The sequence below is a fragment of the Nannospalax galili genome, unplaced genomic scaffold (assembly GCF_000622305.1).
Source record: "Nannospalax galili isolate Female #2095 unplaced genomic scaffold, S.galili_v1.0 scaffold586, whole genome shotgun sequence".
NCBI classification, from domain to species: Eukaryota; Metazoa; Chordata; class Mammalia; order Rodentia; family Spalacidae; genus Nannospalax; species Nannospalax galili.
The window spans coordinates 5839450-5846404 of record NW_008355363.1 but is presented as its reverse complement, the minus strand read 5'-3'; the positions used below and the strand labels follow the sequence as shown (position 1 = coordinate 5846404).

At 37.1% G+C, this 6955-nt stretch overlaps 1 pseudogene; it reads right to left on the bottom strand.

Moving 5' to 3' along the window:
- Positions 1-267: 267 nt before the first annotated feature.
- On the bottom strand, positions 268-4575 carry LOC103749631 (annotated as a pseudogene).
- Positions 4576-6955: the final 2380 nt, after the last annotated feature.

Sequence of the window (6955 nt, the reverse complement as noted above, 5' to 3'; positions counted from 1 at the left end):
TATTGTTCGGTAGCCATCTGGTGGTGCTTCAGATTGAATGGAGGATGTTGCACTCAACTGACTTTAAGATGAAACTGTGTGTTTTGGCAACGAAGTGGAGATCTTTTTTAAACGTTGGAACCTCATTTAATTGTATGTCTTATAGAGTTTATCATGAGTAAAAGATTATATAAGCGTAATAATTCATCTGTAAACCTAGAAATGTACAGCCAATTTTGAAAGAGATGTATCCTAGCTCAGAAAAATGTTATTGAATAGGTTAAAAAAATTAAACTCTTTTGTTTGAAGTTTGGCTGTTGGATCAAAATTGTAAGTACCTCCTTGTGTTGCTTCCAGAATGAGGCTAGGATCTTCATCAACATCATCACTACAGAACTACTGATTTATGATTTCAAACGCTACTTTATAAATGCCTTCATTCTCATGCTGCTGCAAAACTTCAGTTTTCTCCAAACCTCCACATTCTTCTATTTCAGTTATTGTGCTTGCTTCATCACCAGCCATTAACAGAATGTTTTTCAGACCATCTAGAACCATTGGAACCACTTGAGAGTCTTTAACTGACAGTAAATTACAGAATGGGGGTATTACATTCTGTTACACAAGCTTCCTTTTGTGTTCCAAAGTCTCCCTTAGCAAGTTGGTGGATAATCATAGGGATGATTCCAGCATCTATCAAAGCCTGAACTTGTTGCTGATTGCCTGCTGTTATGTTAGAAAGGAACTAAACTGCTTCCTTATTTATTTTCTCTTTTGGGTGTGATAAGAGGTTTGGGAAGTGTGACAGGGCATCACAGTTGAGGATGACCTGGGTTTGTTTATCAGTACTGATCACTATGTTGCCAACTGTTCTGAGGGCTGCAGTTTGAACTTTTACTTCCTGTTGGCCCAGAAGGGGCACAAGGAAGGGCACAACCCCTGAATCAATAACCATCTGTATCTGCTCATTACCTCCATCTGTCAAGTAGGACAGAGCTCAAACAGTGTCTACAAGAGTATTTATGTCCATATGATATATGAGGACACATAAAGCTGGCAAAATCCCCTGAACTGTCTCCATAGGTGGTGAGGGGGGGGGTCCTTATTCCTGTAGAGATTGGCAATGATCCATGTAATGTTCTGAAGGAAAGTGATGGGAATGGAGGGATTGATGAAGGACAGAAGAGCTACTCCTGCGGCTGTGGAAGGGGTGAGTTGGGGGAGGGGGAGGGAAGGGAGGAGGGAAGAGAGAGAGCTTATTTATTATTTTAGTTTTATGTGTATGAGTGTATTACCTTCATTTATATAAGTCATGCAGTGCCTATGGGAATCAGAAGAGGGTGATGGATCCCCTGGAGCTGGAGTTAAGGACAATTGTTAGCCACCATGTGGGTGCTGAGATTTAAACCTGGGTGCTCTGCAAGAGCAGCCGGTGCTCTTAACTACAGAGAGATCGCTCTAGCCTGTCTAGTAGTAATTATGGAAATGTTTCTGCTTATATTTGGTGCTTCTGTGTTTAGAAATATAAAAGCCCCTTTTTAAAACGTAAAATTGCTTTACTGTAATGAACGTACAAAGAGAAGCACCACAAAGATTAAGGTAGCTGCCCAGGCCCAAACTCTATGTTATGGAACTTCTACACAGAATGGCCATTCAGAAGTCATGTAGCTTCACTTAGGGTTTTATATGCACTATCAATTAAAATTTTAAGTTCATAAAAATGTAATGTACTTTGGCTGGGCTGTTGCATTAATCAGTAGATAGTGAACCTTCTGTGTGTTACTTGGCAACATTTGAAATATTCTTTGTCAGATGTTAGAACAGCTACACCTGTTATCCTTTTACTCTAAGATAGTGGCTATCATTGAAATCAAGGTGTGCTTCTTGGAGGCAGAAAATAGATGAGTTCTTTTTTTCAATCCAACCTGAATCTGTGAAGTTTGGTTGAGGAACTAAGACCATTAGTATTCACAGTTGTTATTAAAAAGTGTGTATTAACCCCTCTCATCTTGATTTTTTAGTGTTTGGTATTTTTCTATTTCTTGTAGGTTTAACTACTTGTGTAGCATATTTTATTTTTTCCTTGTAGCAATTTGTATATGTTTATCATTCTCACTGGTCCAAAGAATCCCTTCCAGCATCCTTTGCAGAATTTAGTGGTCATAAATTCCTTTAGTCTGTATTTATTGTGGACTACTTTATTTATCTTTAAATGACAACTTGTTTGGTATAGTAGTTTGAGTTGACAGTTGTGGACTTTCAGAACATAATTACATCTTTCCATGTTCTTCCGGATTTTAAACTTTCTCTTAAGAGATTATTCTAATGAGTATTCCATTATATGTGAGTTGACATCTCATTCAGTGCTCTCAATATGTTCTTTGTACTATATATTTAGTAATTTCATTACAGTACGTGGGGAAATATCAATTCTGGTTCTGCTTATTTTGTGTTCTATAGGCCTCTTACACTTGGATAGGCCTCACTTTCCCTAGATTTGAGAAATTTTCTGATATGATTGCATTGAAAACATCTTCTGTGGTTATTGCACGGAGTTCTTTATCATTCACAGGTTTGGTGTTTTCAAGGTGACCCAAAAAGTTGCATGCTTTGTTCATATGTTTAAATTTGTTGCTGTAAGTCCTGATACTCTCATCTCCAGCATGAGTCTATTCATAAAGCTTTCTAATGAATTTTTTTGACTTTGTAAAAATTTTTACCATTTCAGTTTTAGCTTCCTTCAGTACTTTTATTTTTGTATTTGCTCTAGTTTGCTCTGTTTCTGTGATATAATTCTATGACCTGTTGGGAAAAAAAATGAAATACCTTGATGAATGCTGTAAGAACTCTGCATTTTGATAGAAAACTCTGTTTAAAATGTTGATTTAGATTTACTTGCTAAGCTTGCCTGTTCTGCCTGATTTGTATCTACCACACATGGATGATTAACCTAGTTGAAATGCTAAGAATTGAAGTGCTGTAAACCTCCTTCCTGGACCCTGGACCCCAGACTCAGTTGCTTTACAATGTGTCCTGTAGGCCTGTTTGCACATACCAGATAACCGATAAGGAACAAAGAGAAGGAAGTCCCACCAGGCTTACACCAGATCTAGCCTTCCTGGAAAAGATGTTTAACCGAAACTATAGCTTTTAGAAGATGTTTGATCAAAGTGTCTGCTGAGGAATGCTTTTTGTGTAATGACTATGTGGGCCTATATAATCTGTATCTGACACTGAATGGGGGTCGATCGTTCTGACCAGACTTGCATGTCTTGGGAAACCGGTCGACCCCAGCCGGCTGGAAAGTAAAGACTCTGCTTGATTTTTACATCTCCAATCCCGTGTATTTGTTATCTGGAGGGGACCCATCGAGTCACGGACCCTAACAGACCAAAAGCAACTTGGAAGTTAAAAAGGTTCAAATTTCATCTTATAGGTTAAAGCCCATCATTAAGAGATGCCGATGCAGGAATTTGGAGCAGAAACCAAGGAAGAATATTGTACACTGTTCTACTAGCTGGATTTCTCTAAGCCAGATTTCTTATACAGGGTACACCCATCTGCCCAGGGACAGCACTACTTACAGTGGACGAGGCCTTCCCACATCAATCAATGATCAAGAATAGTCTTCACACATATGGTCACAGACAATTCTGATCTGGTCAATTTCCCAATTGAGCTTTTCAGATGACTCACGGCTATGTCAAACTGACAGTAGATGGAACATTACTGAATTCAGCTTTGGTAGCATTGACATCCTTACTTCCTCTATTTTTCCATTTTCTCTTGGAATTCAATTGAACATTTATTCATTTATTATATATCATGATTCTTTAGAATTTTATATGTCATTCAGATTGGCAAGCATTACACAGGGATTGGGAGATTATGGAGGAAACATATTGTCATAGTTTTATATGATACTTGCTTTTGCAGTGGAATTTGTATATCAGGAGTTAGTTATTTCACTTATTACTATTTATGTCACTCTTCTTTCAGTTGGAAATACTTGTAATGTTTGAGAAGAACTAGGTTATAGTAGGGTTGAAGTGTTTGTTATTTTCCTCTGTAAGACTTGTGCCCAATGCAAAGAATGATCTAGCATAGCCATGCATTTTGTTTCAAATTAGTGAATTTATTAAATGTGTATCAATCAAAAGTAATAGGAATAGAGGGCTAGAGAAATGACCCAGCAGTTAAGAGCACTGGCTGCTTTTGCTGAGGACCCAGGTTTGGGTCCCAGCACCCACATGGCAGCTAACAGACATCCATTATCTCCAGTTCTGGAAAATCCAATGCCCTCTTCTGACCTCCATGAGCATTGCATGACACACAGGTGCACTTACATGCAATCAATATAATCATGTGCATAAAATTAAAAATAATAAAATATTTTTTTAAAAAGTAAAAGAAATAGCAAGTATGGACAGAGAGCAAAACATCAAATTAAGAACTTACAATACCGAGAAGAAATGAGTGGGAAAGCTCTACTAAAATGAGCATGCTAGGGTTCAAAATTGAGGGATTTCAATGCAGGGCAGAGCATCATAGTTGTCTTTCCATGGATGAGAATCTGGCTTCTTCCCACTCACGCATTTTTACACCATGGGTTCAAAACAGCAAACTTGGCTGGAAAAGGTTTGCCTTTTATTATAGCTTTTATCAAGGATCCAATGTAAGGGGCCAGTCTGCTCCAAGAAAGAGAGTCTTGAAAGATACTTGATGCTGGGACAAGAGGGCATTCTTCATTCACAAAGTCTGCTCTCAATGAGCAAAAACACCCCATGACATATATTTATGAATATAACTTATATTACAGTTGGCATCCAGGACATCAAGCTCTATCCACAGCAATCCTCTGAAAACTATTTACTACCCCGAGTTAGACCCACTATGAAAACAGAGTAAGAGTTAATTAAACAATTACTCCTTAGATGCTAGTCATTTTAGGGAGCAAAGGGACAATTATTTCATTGTGTGAAAAAATATATTAACTACGGTTATATGTGGAAAGAAAAAGAAAAGAGAGAGAAGAAAAAAGACGTAAAATTGGTGATTAGTACTGGGATGATAGAAAGTGGAGTAGAGGAACATATTTAGAAAGAGGAAATACAGGGGCCAAAAAAAAACCTTGGGAATGAAGGAGTTTTCATTTAAGGCACAGTGAAGAGAGAGTGGTAAAAGCATCCTAGCAAATAACCTAGAACTGTTCCATCTGTCAGGAGGCTGAGGCAGAGGGATTCTGAAAACCAGGTCAGACTATGTTCTTTAGAAGAGAAAAAAGCAAAATGAAAGAATGAGAGAGGAAAAGAAAAATTAGAAAGAGAAAAAGAAACAAAAGACAAAAAGTTATGATAAGAGCAGAGCAAGGCTGAGAGAGTCTGCTAAAATGACCATTAGCAAGGGCCCAGGCATTCAGTACATGAAACTTGAGGAAATATTGAAGATATGAATCATACCACTTCTAAAATATTCTGTTTAATTCGCACTCATAAAAGTATTGCATTTGAGTAGACAATTCTGAGTATAAAGGAGAACAAGTATTTGGGCATAATCGTATCTAATACCCTTTTTATTTGTAAAAACTACAATGGTTATTTGAAGAATTAAGGTTATAAAATAAACTTTATTTTGTATTTAAATATAATTTTTTGGACATTTATTTCACAGGAATTTTAGATTCCATATTTTTACAATATATTCGAAACTCTCCACTAGTTGCATTAAGCATAGAAACAGTGGTATTATACCATAAATCACAACTGATTGTTTATAGACATTGACCAAACGATGATTTAGGATATTTGTGGAGTTCTATACCAACTTTTAGCTCTCAATGTGTATTTTTGTTTTTCAGATTTCATCCTCTTATTGCCCCAAGTAGCTCTAACTCATTTCAATGCTTCTATTGCCATACCAGGGAAAACCACTGTTCAATTCTTATCTTCCCTCTGGAAATGTCAAGCTCTCACTCAGAAGTCTAATGTTTGCCATTATTCTGTTTTCTTTGAGTCATTCCCATTATACAATTTAATCCTCTGCTTTGTTGAATTTACTAAGCTAATACATTTAACATAAGTTTTATTTCATGATAGCCATAAATATAAATAACTGCTGCCTTCTAATTTTTTCATCAGTGAGTGTTCAAATCCTAATCCAAGAATCTTCCTGCCTCCCTTCTTCACTGGAATAGCCAGTATGAAGCTTTTATAAAGGAAAAGAGGTCTTTGGAATTGTCCAAGATATACAATCAATGTGCTCTATAGAGAATCCATTCCTAACAGCAATCCCAAGCCAGATGCTCTCAGTCTTTGATGTGAAAGAGAAGGTAAGGTGCAGTCCTGTCATCTGCTCAGGGACTGTTTCTTCCCACCTAGCAGACTCATGCTACAGCCCAGAGCCATGAAACTCCCCTCAAAAAGCTCTGAATTGTCCCAGGAAGAAGGAAATAACTAGTATTTCTCATTGATTCAGAGAACTGAAGGACAATGGCAAAAACTGATTTTCCCTTCTAAGCATTCTATACCTAGGAAGAAGGAAGCCATTTTGCGTTCTGTTATAGGACAGAGCATTATTTGGTGATCTCAAGGACATGTTCATGCATATGGGATGGAGATGAAAAATAATTCACTAGTGAAGAACATGCCACTTGTTTTTACTGATGTATAACCACTTTATAGCTCTGTACTTTCTTAAGGAACAGAGGAAGCATTAGTCCTGTTTCACAGAAACTGTGCTGAGAGTAAAAATGTGACATGTAAAGTTTAAGTCAAGAGAACAACTTTGTTCTTTAACAAGCATGAAAATTCAAATGTAAAGAAGTACTGACCTTCAAAGTAGTTTTGAAGGAAGCCGTAACTTCTTTAGTCATTGCTTTATGTTTTAGGATTACTTAGAGGATATTTTCAATGTGGGTGGCTTGGAATAAACCTGACCAAAGACATTAAAGAGCTCTACAAGGAAAATTTTAACTCTT